Source organism: Ambystoma mexicanum, chromosome 13 (assembly GCF_040938575.1).
Source record: "Ambystoma mexicanum isolate Mex_15411 chromosome 13, UKY_AmexF1_1, whole genome shotgun sequence".
Classification (NCBI taxonomy): Eukaryota; Metazoa; Chordata; class Amphibia; order Caudata; family Ambystomatidae; genus Ambystoma; species Ambystoma mexicanum.
In genome coordinates this window covers 399,641,998-399,658,104 of record NC_090938.1, presented here as the reverse complement: position 1 = coordinate 399,658,104, position 16,107 = coordinate 399,641,998, and positions in this window count along the sequence as shown.

The window sequence follows — 16,107 nt, the reverse complement described above, 5'->3', positions numbered from 1 at the left end:
TAAGACGGTAGGGTCTTTGTCCTTATGCTGCGCAGCGAGAGTGTTCAAACAAGGGAGGATGAGAGGGAGTAGTTTCTCTCTAGTGATATTCTTCTTATTTCTGGTGGGTATAGCGGGGGCTATGGTAGCTGTGGGCTGGAGGTTGGTGGCTGGCAAGAGGAAGGTAATAACATGGTGGTCAGACCATGCGCAGGCGTCGCAAAGGGGACAAAGAAGATTCCCTTGTGGTGGACGAGGAAGGGGTGTTAAATCGGCCCCGGCAGCAGCAACTTTACCTTCAGTGCTGCTGCAGCTGCCTCTAAAACACTGAGGCCTTGACCCACAAGGCCCCAGTGGGAGGCAGAATTTCTCAGCATCTGCCTGAATGGCGGGGCATTACTTCAGATGCATGGGCACTGGAAACGGTAGCCCACGATTACTGCCTTACCTTTCAAAAAGGCCTCCGGACCATCGACTGGGATACAACTGTCAAAATTCCAGATCCGCTCCTTGTGCAGGAAATCTTGACCCTGCTAGAGAAAGGTGCAATAGAACATGTACCTGTAGCAGAGAGGAACAAGGGTTGGTATTCCCCCGACCTATGTTGGACTTAAACAAGTTCCTCAGGAAGGAAAAGTTTAAGATGGTTACCCCTTCTCAGATCCTTAAAGCTCTCCAACTCCATGACTGGTTGGTATCATGGGACCTTCAGGATGCTTAGTTTCATGTGCCAATCCATCACAAGCACAAAGTACGCGAGGTTCACGATTGGTCGTTCTCATTTTTAATTTCGAATTCTGCCATTCTGGCTGACCTCCGCCCCAAGGATTTTCACCAGGTTGATGGCTGTGCTGGCCGCGAGTCTCAGGAGAAGGGGATTCACATCTACCCCTACCTAAACGATTGGCTGATCAGGGCTTGTTCACACGAGCAAGCCCTGGAACATCTCAGTATCACCTGCCATTCCATTCATAGACTGAGCTACTCCCTCAATTACAAGAAATCCCATATACCATTCCAAAGACTCCAATTCATTGGAGCAGTTTGGGATACTTCTTCGGGGAAAGCCTTGCCTCCCGAGGTGAGAGCTCAACACATTCAGCAGATGGTAACAAGATTCCAAGATGCCCAGCATCTTCCGGCCTTCGATTTTGAGTTTGCTCATTCTTATGGAATCCTGCATGTTTCTGGTGCCAGAGGCCTGATTGAGACTGAGATCCCTTCAATGGGCTCCAAGGACTCAGTGGTCCCTATTCTCAGGGAATGTCAGACCAACTGCAAGTTCCAAGCAGGGTTGCTCAGGACCTTCTCTGGTGGGCTTGCAAATACGACATTCAAGGGAGAATCTTTTTGGCAACCATGGCCGGAGATCACTTTAGTGACGGACGCCTCACTCACTGGGTGGGGAGCCACACCAAACTGACAATCAGCATTCATTGGGCTCCATCAAAGTCAAAACTACACATCAACCCTCTGGAGCTGGGGGCAATCTGACTAGCGCGGAAAGCCTTCTTGCGCTCTATAAGGGGAAAGAATGTCCTGATAATGACTGACAACACCGTGGCCATGTACTATCTCAACAAGAGAGGTGCAGCGAGGCAATGCAGGTCTGGTTCTGGGCAATTCAAGAAGGAATCCAGCTGCAGTTCACCCAGCCGGAGAGCAGAACACGGCGGCGGACGCTCTGAGCAGCCAGAGCTTACTAGCTCAGGAAGTCCTTCAAGAGATCTTCACCCTTTGGGGAACCCCTCAAGTGGCGACTGGTGCCAACCGGAAGTGCGAGCTGTACTGCTCCAGGGAATTTTCACCCAAGAGGAGCGCTAGGAGACTCATTTATGGTGGACTGGGAATTTGCACTCCTGTAGGAGTTTCCTCTGATCGCCATCATTCCTCATGTGATCAGGAGGTTGAGAAAGTTTGGGAAATCCATGATCCCAATTGCTCCAGGAGGGCATGGTACCCAAACCTTCTGGACATGTCCATCTGCCCTCAAATACGTCTTCCACAAAGAGGATCTACTCTCGTAAGAGGAAGGTCGGGTTGTCCTTCCAGGGGTCAAAACACTCAGCCTTCACGCATAGTTTCTGAGAGGCAGAGATACAAGGATTGGGACCTCCCGGATGATGTAATGGCGATTTAGGCTTCGGCCAGAATGCCAGCAACCAAGTCCTTGTGTCGTTGGAATAAGTTCAGCAACTGGTGCAGGGATAGGAATGTGGATCCATTCCAATGTGGCACGCCTATGGTGATTTCTTTCCTATTGCATTTAGCCAATCTGGGGACCATTAAGTGCTCCTCCGGAAGAGGGTTCCTATTTTAAAATCTCCTAGATTGTACAATTGCTGAAGGGACTTACTAATGTTTACCCTCCAGTTACATTTAATGTACCTGTTTGGTACCTAAACCTTTTTATTTTATTGGTTTTTTATCAAACCTTTAAAATTGGTTACAACATATAAACAAAGAACAACATAACACACGATTCCAGACCATCTCGTCAAGACCCACTTTATCGTTTGCATCAAACCAAATGTCTTCTAGGTGGCCTTCAGCTGTCTCCAGCTTGATCCATCATTAAACAATGTTCAATTACTGCTAACAGCCTTGTTAGAGAGTATCCGTTTTAAGTCCGTTCCCTGAAACATATGCGCCCACCACTTGTCTGCACAAAGGGAGGGATGGTTTAAGCTTCAAGGGCCCAAGTGGATAGTTCTTTCTGTTCGTAATTTTGTGCAAAATAACACCAAATGTTTAGTAGATTCTTTGGCTTGCGTGCAAAGTCTGCAGATTCTTTGGCTTGCGTGCAAAGTCTGCAATCAGAATTTAAAAGGACATTGCCTTTCCATGAACATAAACGCTCCGCAGTTTTGAACATATTTAGTCTGAATAGCATAAACAGCCTTCGTGCTTGCGGATCAGGAAACTGTGAAGTATAGCGTAGTAGGCTGTTGAAAGCGCGTGATTCAAGAGGCTCGTCGCTCGAGTTTTGCAGCAGCCCTTTGGGTACAGGTTTTCACTGTCGACCTGCCAGATTTAAAATTTTGCTGCATCAGGATTTTCGTGGAGCATAGCACAGGTGATATCATATTCCACTAATAGCGCCTCACATCTTTTCATCCACATTGATACAAAGCTAAAGTTAGCTGGTGTTGCGTTATAAAAGATGTCAAATTGTGGGGTTGGTGCTTGAGGACATGTTTTTCGAAATAGGCTTGGTGAACTCCAAATGATCCTGGCGTGGATCGATATGAGTGATAACTCTTATCTTATTCACGCTGTTGTCAGTCCCTTCGGGAGCGCCAAAACTTTAGTCCAAAAGCAATTCTCTAGGGATGCCCAAAACTCAGGACAGCCTAATGCATTTTCAGCCCCGTATGTCAGAACAGGAATTACTTTTTGTTGGTAAAATGCCAATAATGGTTTTAATGCAAATTTACCAAATTTCTTTTGCGTGATTAAAGCCTGGCTCGCAAGTTGTTTGCACTACCTTTTTGTTTCGGTGGTCAAGGGGCATCATTAATACACAAACTTATTGTCATTCCAAGTATTTCACAATTCGGGATATCTGGACCATTTCTTGACCCAGGGTCCATTTCAGATTTTTACTTCTGCTCCCACTTCCACAACGCAAGTTTTTTAGGACCAGAATTTCACATTTTGCAGTATTGATCGATAGCTGGTTGGATGTCACATATTATTGTACAGCATTTAATTTTCTTTGCAGCCCAATGGGCGTTGCATGCATCATGACCAAATCATCAGCATAAAGCAGCCAACTTAGGTGAGAATTGATTATCTTCAGCAGAAATGATTTTACTGCCTCTATTGAATATCCGATATGAATAGGCTAACTATTGCAGCAGCCAAAGGGCATCCCTGTTTTACACCTTTTTGAAAGTGTTAATTGATGCTGATAGTAGCCCTGTTTGGTCCAATCTAATAGAAGTTTCGGTATGGAGTTCTCTGATCGCAGCTATTAAGTTGACCGGACATCCCCACTTTCGCATTTTAGCTCACAAAATGGACCTGTCGATGGTATCAAACGCATGGGAGAAATCAATAAAGGCTAAATAAACCTTTGAACCTTTTTTTTGCCTCCATTTTAATCATATTTAACAGTATTGGGTTTAGTGAACAGCCTACCTGTTTTACAAACCTGGACTGTCTTTTGTCCACATGGTTAGATTTTACCCCCCAGTCTACCAGTTTTTGTTGGAGCATTGTGGCGTAGATGTTACCTAGGACGTCCAACGGATTTTGGTGTTTGATTCATATTAATCCTCCTGAATAAGGTCACACATAAATCAGCCCATAGCTCCGGGTGCTGTTAAATGGTAAAGTATGTGAGGCCATCGGGGCCAGGGGCTCTTGAACTTGATGCTTTCTTGATTATGGCCACAATGTCTTCTTTCAGAAAGGTCAGTGTCCACCTTGTATTCAAATTCCTGACATGTATCCCATTCAAGCCTTTACATTCATGTCCTTTTATCCTCCTAACATTGAAAACAGTCCTACTTTATAGCAATAACAGCCCGCAGGGTAAGTGAGTTGCAGGCTTTCTTGCAAGCCTCATCATACTACTTTCTATAAAGATAGTCTTCCTCTGGCTAAAACCATCTTCTCTACTGAAGGTAGTCTCCGACTTCCATTTTTCGCAGAAAATAACGCTACCAACCATCTATCCTCCTCATTCCGGTAAAGAAGAGGAGACTAGATTAGAATCGAAAAGGGCTCTAAGCTTTTACATTTCAAGAATGGCTAAATTACGACAGGATGATAATCTTTTTATTTGGTATAGTGGCCCCAAATTGGGCCTGGCAGTCAACAAACAAAATCCAGGTGGATCATACTGGCCATTGGAGAATGTTATATATAGACTTGCGGAAAAGGACCCGCCGGAAGGGCTAAGGGCTCATTCCACAAGGGGCATGGCAACCTTTGCAACTCTTCAAAGGGGTGTCCCAATAAATGACATCTGTTCAGCGGCTACTTGTTCATCCATTCACACCTTTGTCAAACTGTTTGGATTCTTCCTCCACTCAAGGAGGACTTTTTTTTTTTTTTGCAAAGGCCATCCTCCATTCGGTCCATGATTAAATTAATTGATACTCCCTCCTCCAAATGGTTTCGGCTTTGGGTGTCTATCACGATACATGGAAGGACACAATCCATTTGAAGAACAAGTTACTTGCACCTGGTAACGTTCGATTGGAAGTTCCTCCCACGTATTCCTCACAGCCATACAATTTACGTGCATTACACTCTATGCTTTCTGAGAACTTGTGGTCTTGGGAACGCCTGGGTAATGCCTCAAAAAAGGGGAAAGGAAAAACCAAACTGAAGCCAATGGGCGCTACATGCGCCATTTGTGCTGACCATGATGGTCGACTGAGGCCCCAAAGAACATCGAGGCTACGGCATTGCATACAGTGCCCTCTGTCGAGAATTATTTTTGCCGAAGCAGCAAAGCTAGCGAGAAATCAATTCACAAGATGAGGAATAAGTGGGAGGAACATCCAATCGAAAGAACGTTAACAGGGTAAATAACTTGTTCTTTTCAAGTCCCTAAAATGGCTGCTAAAATAAATATTTCAGATGCTTGTGAATATGCTTAGGATCAAATGCTGTGCATATAGTCTGACATCTAGTGGAAATCGCAGAGTATTGCATCTTTCTTTCAAAGATCGAAAGGGACGTCGACATGGGCGTGACTGTAACACTATCCATGACGTGTAGTTAGGCTGAATCCTGTGTAGTGCCCTTAGGGACCATTACACATAATTAAGACTACAGGTGGCAATACAAGTTTTACCTTTGGTACAAGCCTGTACTACTACGTCCGAGTAGTAGCAGTGGCGGAGCAGCCAGGCTTATCTCAAGAGTATATGAGCAGTAGCAGAGATTACACAAAGGGATCACAAATTACTGTGACTCAAGCAAACACTGACTCAAGGTTTCAGGTAGAAAAATAGAAGTACATTTATTTTTAAACCATTCATTATAAACACAACACTTCTATTAAACTTCAATAAAAACCACACGTTAAATATACTACAACTAACCAATTCACTTTGTACAGTAAGTCTCAAGGTAAGTACCCTGTGTTTGAATGAACCGGTGTTAGGAACAAAACACGTTACTGCGAATACAATTGCGATCACTTTTTGACAGTTCGGTCTACTAAACAAACGCGTATCCGTGACATGAAATGCTTCCGGGGCAAAAACACACTTGGCACCTGAAATACCCAGTGGGAGTTGGAGGCAAAAATCACAGGTAATATTTTGGTTCGGCAGACAGAATCAAGAAACACTGAGACAGGAGGTCAAAAGTCAAAGGGCTGGAGCTAGGGTCTAAAGACACCGGGGCCGGTTGCCGAAGATCACACGGTCAGACAGTTCACGATTCAACGTAGCCAAAAGTACTTTGATATTGTCAATGTTTGGAAGCAAAAGTTATAAGGAGGGAAGACGAGGGCAAGCCTTGGAAAGGAAGAAAAAGGAATTCACCCGTTTCCTCAACAGAACACAATACCTTGTTACAGTGGTGCAGCTAGTGCCGTGGCAGTTGTTCCTTTTGGTTTCCTGCAGACCCACGATTCCTGGAGCTTCGTGTGAAGGAGGACGTTTGAAGGGGGTCTGCACCACACGGGGAACAAGCCGGCAATAGCAATAAGGAATAAAAGGTGCGCTCCTTAAAAACAGGAGAGGCTCTTCAGGTGGCTATCCGGACCACTACAGCAGTTTGCAGCGATTTCGACCACGGAAGAGGATCCTCTGGCTGTAGAAGATGAGCTGGTTATCCCCACCAAGCTCAAGGGAAGAAGACTCCGGACTGGATCTTCTGAGTCGTTGAAGGGCAGATAGCTCAGGACTGCAGCAGGGCTTCACCGGGACAGGGTAGTTGCAGCAGCCGTCGTTCTCTCCGCTTCTCTTCGGTTCCTTGTAGTTCCAGTGGCGACTCTGACTTCTAGCCCAAGAGACCTGCCTTTTATGCGAAAGACCCCCATTCACGCAGCCTAGCTGTCAATCCCCCAGCAGGGGGGGGTTGTCCAGCCCGGACAACTACCCTGGCCAATCATGGCAAAGTGTGACTTGGGTTTCCTAGGATACCCTGTGCAGGGGGTGACTACACCCCTCCCTCACATTCAGCCCACCTAGACACCCAGGCGCGCAAAGTAAAACACAAGGAGGACTTTAACAAAAAGAAATGGTGAATAAACCCAACCGGAGCCAAAAGAAAAACGATTTGGTCAAGCGGGTTTATGTTCGAGGCTAATATAATAGCCAAGAACAGTACCACGTTTATCTAATATAATCACGGTAGAAAAGTTAGGGTAGATACCACTGCCACCAGCCAAGTCTAAATGAAACGATGCTCTAGGAGGTACAGATACAAAGGGATACGAGTTAACCCTTTCCAGTACTCCATGGAAGATGGGGTGTACTAGATCTGTGGTAGATTGACTAAGTAAAGTTAATGGTAACTTTACCCTTTTCTGGGGGACAGTAGTCTCCTCAGAAATGGAGTCGAGGGAAGTCTCAAAGACAACCCTGTGCCACGGCACTGAAGGTGCTGTGTGACACACAAAAAGAAGGGGGCTACTGAAGTGGTGTACTTCAGAGTCCACAATCACAAAAACAGATAGAAACACATAGCAAAATGCAGGTAATCATGGGGGAAAAGCTCACTCTTACCAAGTGGAAAAAAATAAACTCTGGCAGTCCAGCAAAGCTGCTGGGGGACTCACTAGGTGAGGGAAATCGGCCATAGATGAGAATTCTCCCTAACATAGTGTACCCAAAATCCGTCACATGTCGAGGTCCCACCAGATCGTTTTTTTTCCGCCAACCTAGTTGGTCGCTTATGTAGAGCTCGTAAGAGTTTTTATATTGCTTAAGTTTATTTCCACAGCCTCCATCGTCTAGTTGCTTCGACCTTTGACTGCTTCCTGGGTTTCCTGCCGCAGACATCTACATCTGCTCAGCGACTGTCGACCGCATGGCCTCGGCCCTCCGGCCAGGCCCTTATAGTAGGGAGATTGGAGCCCTGGGTTTTGTTGCTTCTGAGAATGTTTCCTTCACCACTCCCTTCTTGGTCTGGCTGCCGCTTCCCTCTGCTATGCAGTGTGATGCAATTAGTGTCTTCCTTGCAACCACGCTGAGCGCGAATGCAAGGCCTGTAAGCTCTTTCGAACAAAAAAGGGGAAAGGTGTACGGCGTACGCTATGCAGGCCGAAGGCCTATTTCCCCCCAGTCCTCCCACACCCTCCCAAATCAGCACCTCGGACGCGTACGACAGCCATGCTTCCGATTTGGAAGCCATCAACCTCTCAGCAGAGCCTGTGTGCTCCCAGATGCCCGTCCCTGGCCCCGATAGACGGGCCACTGGCACTGTTATAGGGAAATTGACAAGGGCATCGACGCACCACGTGGACACAAGCACACAACCCCTAAGGGCCTCTTCAGAGTCGAAGAAGCGCTCCATGCCCGCAGCACACTCATTTCAGCGCCACCTGCTGAATCTTGCGGTTTGCCCTCCACACAACAGCATGCGACTCGGCATCCTTCTGGAACGGGCGTTCCCTCTAAGAAAATCCTATCACTGACCCTCCATCCACGGGTGCCCAAGCACTGAAGGACCCTGGGAGTCGCTGACCGCGATTGCGCCTTCAGGCGCATCTAAACACTCTATACAGCTGCCGAAACTTAGCCAAAGCCTTTCAGTGATAATTTTGGTGGCCAAGGAGTAGTAGGGCACCCCCTCTCGTCGAGATGTATATTCTATAGCCCCCCAGCCACTCTGTAAGGCCTTATTAGGAAAGTCTCCCACTTTTGAGGAACCCTTTCCTCCTCCTGAACATTCAGCTTCTCTATGGACTAGGGAAAGGTTTAAGCAATACATGGACAAAATGTCCCAGTTCATTGACTACACTGACGCATACTGTCGACCCAGACGCCATCTGTCTGGATCCCCCCTGCCTCCCCTCTACAAAAAGTATCCCCCTGTTGATGACCAGATGTTCAATTCCTTTTAAAAAAAAGAACAGCTGACCATTTTAAAATTGCAACGCACAAAGCTGCTCCAGACTCGGTGGAGGATATTCTCAATGAGAAGACTCCCAACTAGCCAAGCTATCGCTTACTGAATTCTATAAAATGCCTGGCCCCTTCTTTGCTGTCCCTGTCCCTCACACGGGCAGTTACCCCGGGTGGAGAACTTATTTCACCCATCGCCCTCCGGCCCCCCCCCCCTCCCCTACGTCAGGGGTCATGCCACACCCGACCCCTTAGTCGTTACGACTACTCTGAAAAGGGTGGGGGCTCTGTCCTCAGCAGAATCCCCTCCGGACAAAGACTGCAAGAAGATTTACGCCCTGGGCAAGCGGGTCAACGCCTCTGTGGCCTACTCCACAAGGATCACAAATAACACCACATTGCTGGTAAGTTAGTGATATCCAGTGGGGCCTATTGCATGAAGGACTTCAAGATGTTCCAGAGCCCACTCGGTCACGCCTGCTGGCGGTCATAGCTGAAGGCAGACAAGTAACCCAAAACGTAAGAGCACTCTGGACTTGGCTGAGACAGCTGGTCGCACCCTCACGCAGGGTAACCTGCTTAAGACATGCCTGGTTAAACTCTGGGTTCAAACACGAAATTCGGGCCTCTAATTAATAAGCCAGTGGAGGATTCAAACCATTTCGGGGAAGCCGTTAACACCCAAGGGACGGCAAAGAAAGAACACAAGACCATGAAATCACTTCGCCAGATCACGGCTAATCCCTTTCACTAGCATGGAGGCTCCAAATCACGCCAGTCCTTTCGTGGCCAATCCTTCTCCCACTTGCCCCAGGGGCAATACGGCTCAGGAATTAATTCCTGGCCCTGCGGTCAAGGATCCACTGGTTACTTACAATACCAGCAAAAAGAGGCTCTTGTAGGTGAAAGGGTAGAGGCAGAAACTCCACTCAGAGGCTCCCCAGCCTTCATCTCAGTGACTAGTCAGTTCAGGTCCCCTCCCATGCTTCCCCGGTCAGAGGTAGCTTGTCTTCCTTCATCCACACCTGGGAGGGGGATCACTTCAGATCAGTGGGTACTAAACACAGTTGCCCACAGGTATTGTATCGCGTTTCTCTGACCACCTCGCTACCACCCACCTCGAAGCAGATTCCTGTCACCAGAACACCTATGCACCCTGCTGGAAGTAGTTCAGGTCCTGCTGGAAAAGGGTGCCATCAAAGTCGCCCCATCCCCCCTTCTCCAGGTAAACAAGGGTATTTATTTATTCAGTGTAGTTCTTTGTACCCAAAAAGGATCTCGCGATTCGCCCTGTTTTACACCTGTGCCATGCAAACAAGTATGTCAAACCTCAAAAGTTCAGGATGACAACACTTAGGTAATCCCACTGCTGCAGCAGGGGGATTGCATGGCAACTTCGGACATGAAAGATGCATACTTTCATATTTCAATGTTGCCAGCGCACAGAGTACCTCGGGTTCATGATGGAGGACACCCACTATCAGTTCAAGTTTCTCCCTTTCGGCATTGCCTCAGCCCCATGGGTGTTTACAAAGGTACTGGCGGTAGTAGCGGCTCACCTACGCAGGCAGTCCATCCCAGTCTCTTTACCTCGGCGACTGGCTCATAACTGGGGATTTTTCGTAACATGCCATACAAATAAAGAAGGTATATCTCCTCTTCAACCAAGGATTCTCCAACGAGAAAAAATCCAGTCTATCCCCCAGCCAAGTCAAACAGTTTCTGGGGGCTTTAAAGACTATCTTACCCTCAGAGTGTCCAAAACATGCTGTTCCAGATCCCTCGCTATAGTCAGTCACCAAGTGACCATATGCAAAGCCACGTGACTGATGGGGATGATGTCTTCCTGCGTCTACCTAGTTCCTCACGCTCGCCTGCACCCCATGCAAGAGTGGCTCTCGAGCCAATGTTGTCAGGCCAGTGGGGCGATCTAGTGGTTGTCTCTACAGCCCTCGTTCAGTCTCTGCAGTGGTGGTCAAGGGAAAACCTTCCGCAGGGGAAAGCCTTCACCACCCCTGCAGTAGAAGCCACTCTTAACCACGGACGCATATTTCGGGAGCTCACCTCCTTCAATAGACGGCGCATGGCGTGTGGTCTCCAGCAGTAGCATCAAATCACATCAACCTGTTAGAACTACCAGCAGTGTTCAAGGCCCTAAAGGCCTTCCGAACACACCTCAAGGGGAAAACAGTTCTAGTCCTCACGGACAGTACTTAGCCGTGTACTACTTAGAGGACACTCAACTCTCTAGGGCTGTCCAAACTGTCACCGAACATTTGGAAGTCGGCACTCAAACCCATGTTCCCGGGAAACTCCATCTTCTGGCAGACTTACTCAGCAGAGACTTCCCCCTACCCGTAGAGCATGAGTGGCGGCTACAGGAGGACGTTTTACTCGGCGTCTTCACAGAATGGGGCTTCCCAGAGATCGACTTGTTCGCCACTCTGGAGAATGCCCAGATTACGCCTCCAGGAACCCACAGAAACCGCTCCAAGGAGGGGGGGGGGGGGGGGGGGAAACGGTCTTTGGATACATGGTCCAGGAGATTTGTCTACGCACCCCCCTCCCCCCCCACTAGATTTTCCTGCTGAACAGAATGGTGCACTAGATGCATAAAGAACCAGTCACAATCCTGGTGGCCCCCATGTGGGTCCCCCAACCTTGGTTCTCCCATCTCATGGCAATGTCTCCCCACCCAGGAAGCTGCTGTGCACGTACAACATGCTATCTCAAGATCAGGGAGGGACACTACACCCATGCCCTCAAACTCTCAATTTAACAGCCTGGCTCCTGAGGTCCTAGAATACGGGCACCTTCCGCTCCCTCAGAGATGCATGGAAATACTCGGGCACAGGAAACTACCACCAGACATTGCTACTCCAGCAAATGGAAGTGCTTTATCTGTTGTAATGTCAAGTGCGTCAATCCTATTAATTGCTCACCTAAAGATATCGTTCTTTACCTTGCCCACCTTTTAGATTCAGGACTGGTGTTCAATTCTCTTAAAATCCAATTAGCCGTGCTTTTGGCGTACAACATGTCCCAGAGCAAGGTTTTGTGGTGGATAATTCCTGTAATTAAAGCTTTTATGGAAGGGATACCCAGACGTCACCCACCCCCAACACCCTTTCCAACCTAGCTTCCGGGTGGGACCTGAATGTTGTTCTTACCAGACTAATGGGACTTCCCTTTGAACCCATGCACAAGGCTAGCCTTAGCACTCACCTACAAGACTGCCTGTCTGGTGGTGATCACCTCTAAAAGGAACTTCAGGCTCTTTCAGTTCAGGACCCATTTGTCATGATTCACAAAGACAAGGTGGTTTTGCGCACACACCCTCGTTTTGCGCCCAAATATATCTCAAAGTTCCATGTAAACCAGTCCATAGAACAACCGACCTTTTTCCAGAGCCCCACTAACATGACGGAAAGAAGCTGCCACACACTGGATGTAAGGAGCAGTCCTCTACTATCTGGAAAAGACAAAGCCACTAAGAAAAACAAGTTCTTCATCTCAGTGGCAGCTGGTAGAGAAGGAGACGAGTCTCTAAATCAGCTGTTTCTAAGTGGATCGTAAACTGCATCACACTGTTATTCTTGCCAAGAGTTCTACCCTTCACACATAGAGCACACTACTCGGGGCACAGGGGCTATCATAGCATTCATTGCAAATGTTCCTCTAGATTCCATTTGCAAAGCAGCAACCTGGAGTTCTGTACACACCGTTGCACAACACTACTGCCTCGAGACACTCTAGGTCTGATTCTCGGGTGGGACAAGCGATGCCAAGACATCTTTGCTACTGTTCCTTCTCACATCCCACCACCATATCTGGGGACTGCTCGCTAGTCTATGCACAGCATGTGATTCTAAGCAGATTCACAAGCAACAGAAGACATGCATTACTTAACGTGATAGCATTTCTGATGATTGTAGCTTAGATTTGCATGCGCCCACCCTTCCTCCCCTCGTGGAGTAGGAACATGGGCTTTTTAGACCTTTCTTCTGTACTCGCTTACACACTCTAGAAGGCTCCCTCACAGCACAAAAAAACAACCGGTGGGACCTCGACGCGTGAAGAATTTTGGCTACACTACACCTCGTTAGGGATAGTGTTAAAGTTGCACCCATGTCAATGTCCCTTTCGATCTTCGAAAGGAAGATGCAATACCCCGCTTTTTCCACTAGATGTCGGACACAGCATGTTGAATCTAAGCAGATGTAATCATCAGATATGCTATTACGGTGAGTAATGCATGTCATATGTTCCCAGCAACCCTACATAAAGCGTATTACAATGCTCTCCATTCTACGCATGCCAATGCTAGATATGGTTCTTAGTGACCAAACGGCAAGATGCATGTGTTTTGTTTCGGTCCTCCTTGACCGTTTCCAGATTTTAAATCATAATAAAGTTCCAACAGTGCGCTATTTAAAGTAGAACAGCAGAGATTTTCTGGCCATTTGACACACTCGTTTGATATGGGAGTTTTGAGTGATCCCTTGGTAACCTCTCGCCCAAATTACCTGAATATGTGGTTCGCTGCCTGGTTGTATCCCCACTTGCTGCACCTCTGCTCTGGCATTTCCACTTGTGTCCGTGCTCTAATTTTCCCATTTGCCATGGTGGCAGGGGACACCCGCACATTGGTGCAGTCCTCGCTGTACCCTGCTTGATGGCAATTATGTTGTATCAATGAGTTCTGGTTGCTTTTCATCCCACACCAGCCTCTTTGGGATAGGGGCTTTTATTCTCACCAGTCGTTTGCCTGACATGCTCTCATGGAGCTCGATTGCTCTTGCTGCCTTCTCGCGTGCCTCCCTTGGCGTGCTCATTCTCACCAGACCGGAGATCCTAACTGGTGCCTATAAGGTGAGCGCGGAGAAGGCGCGCAATTCTTTTTGGCTGGTAGTGTTCAAAGCACATTCTCCTCACAAGTCGTGCTGTATATGTGCCCTTTGTCACCCTCTGCTTCACAGCGTCATGAGGAATGACACTTGGGGCTTTTGCTTCTGGTTGCCTTTATTGCCCACACATATACAATCAAAAGTTTGAGGGGAAATTATTCACTGACCCTAGGATTCGCCCCCCCTAAAAAGGGCTTGCGCAAACTTCCAAACTCAAGAATCCTGTTGCCTTTATGCTGTGCCCCATAGGCGGGACAAGGAACACTACTGAGCACAATACCTCTACTTATTACCAAAAATACACTCCACCACTTGAGAACTTGCATATTACAAAACATCATTTTTTGATAAAGGCCACGAACTTACTCATGTACTTCTAAAAGAGTTGAAAGATTCTGTTGTGGCAAATTCATTGCAGCTGGCCAAGATTGAGGGTTTTATGTTGGCTCAAGAATCCTGTCATAATTTCCATGTAAGATGTCCAGAGCGTATGATGGAACTTGTAAGGAGGAATGTGTTCTCTTCTCCTGCTCCGCAGGTTCTTACCTCTCAAAGCACTCAAACAATTAATGCCTCGCTCCTATTACATGGTATGCCTACTTCATTTGCATCTGCGGTAGCCCAAGCGGCGGTTGAGGGTCAGCCTAGTGTGACTTCTCCGCCTACAGAACTTGCAGATCTCGCTAAATTACATCACGAAAGAATATTACAAATTGAAAATATTATGTACAATTCTAAGCTTTTTAAGTTAGATATGTGTGAGCCTTGCATCAGTTCACCTACATGTATGGCAGACCAGATTACGCCTGACAGTCCGTCGGCTCTTACGAATATCATCGAATCTACCGAGTTGCAGGTAGTAGCCGAAGAAAATGAATTGAATAACCACACATATCATGCGTCCCGTAAAATGAAGAAGGCATTCCAGAGAGCAATAAAACGCAAAAATAAAGCAAATAAAAACAAGAAAGGTGCCTCTAACATCTCCACCACAGAACATGTTACACAGAATGATGCTTCTAAGGAGGTAGTGACTCTCGGTTCTCCGACTATTTTACATATTGGAGAAGCAGATCTTCAAATTAATGCAAGTCAATTAACTGACGAGAGTCAATTTGCATTACAAATTAAAGATCCTAAAAAAATTCCTAAGAGTAAATTTGAGTGTACTAACAGTGCAAATAAGGTCTCGTCTCTGCTGCAGAAGGTAGACGACAGACATATTCCTGTATGCAACCTCAGCACTGTTGTAGAACCTACATCTGTTGCTATCAGCCAAACAAACTTGAATAAGTTTTTTCCTATGATTGAGAATAAAAAATCTGTTTGTCACACAGTGTTAACTGAGAAGATGCCTGCATCAAGTGTTGATGATGCATCTACCACATCTTTGGGGCAGACAATGTTTTCTAAGCCTGCTCCTTGTAGAGATGCTCTTGAACACTTGCCGTTAGTACCGAAATTGGAGCATGTAGCAGTACCTGTTGATAACATGGCTAAGATGGTATTGCCGACATTGGGCTTGGCACCTTTATCGGCTGCCCTGGTTGAACAGCAAGGAGGGCCTCCTCTATCCATACATTCTGCTATAACTGGGCAGTCTGCAATTCTAAGCTCTATACCTGACAAGAGCCTACACGAATTTAATGACATCTCTGAAGAAAATCAGATACTTATTGGATGGATTAGTAACCCTAAGATTAATGGCACGACTCCTATCAATCGTGGTTTTTTGATGAATGCCCTATACAAAATTCCCTCCTTACGTAATCTGGTCCCACATGATGTAGATTGGATTAAATTACCCTTGGAGAATAACAATCGGATGTTGTGCAAAGTAGTCTCTCCGATTATTGCGAGACTGATTTGGGAACATAAATCCGATTTATTATTTTTGGGACTTGAACTGCAAGCCTTCCACTCTGTGGAAATAGCTATGAAATTCTTGGAATATAGATTGCCTGTGGTGAAGAAACAGGAGCCCACTGTGGAAGGTTTACCAGCTGTCTGTAGTGAGAATGCACAAATCTTAACCCATTTAGCTTCACTGACTGCTGTATTGAATGGAATATTGGTGAATCTGCCTATTGTACCCCCTCCGACGAATCTATCTTCCTCAGGTGGAAGATCCATAGTCCCGTCATAATGTGAAAGCCTCTCCATTTGTTCATGGAACTGTTGCG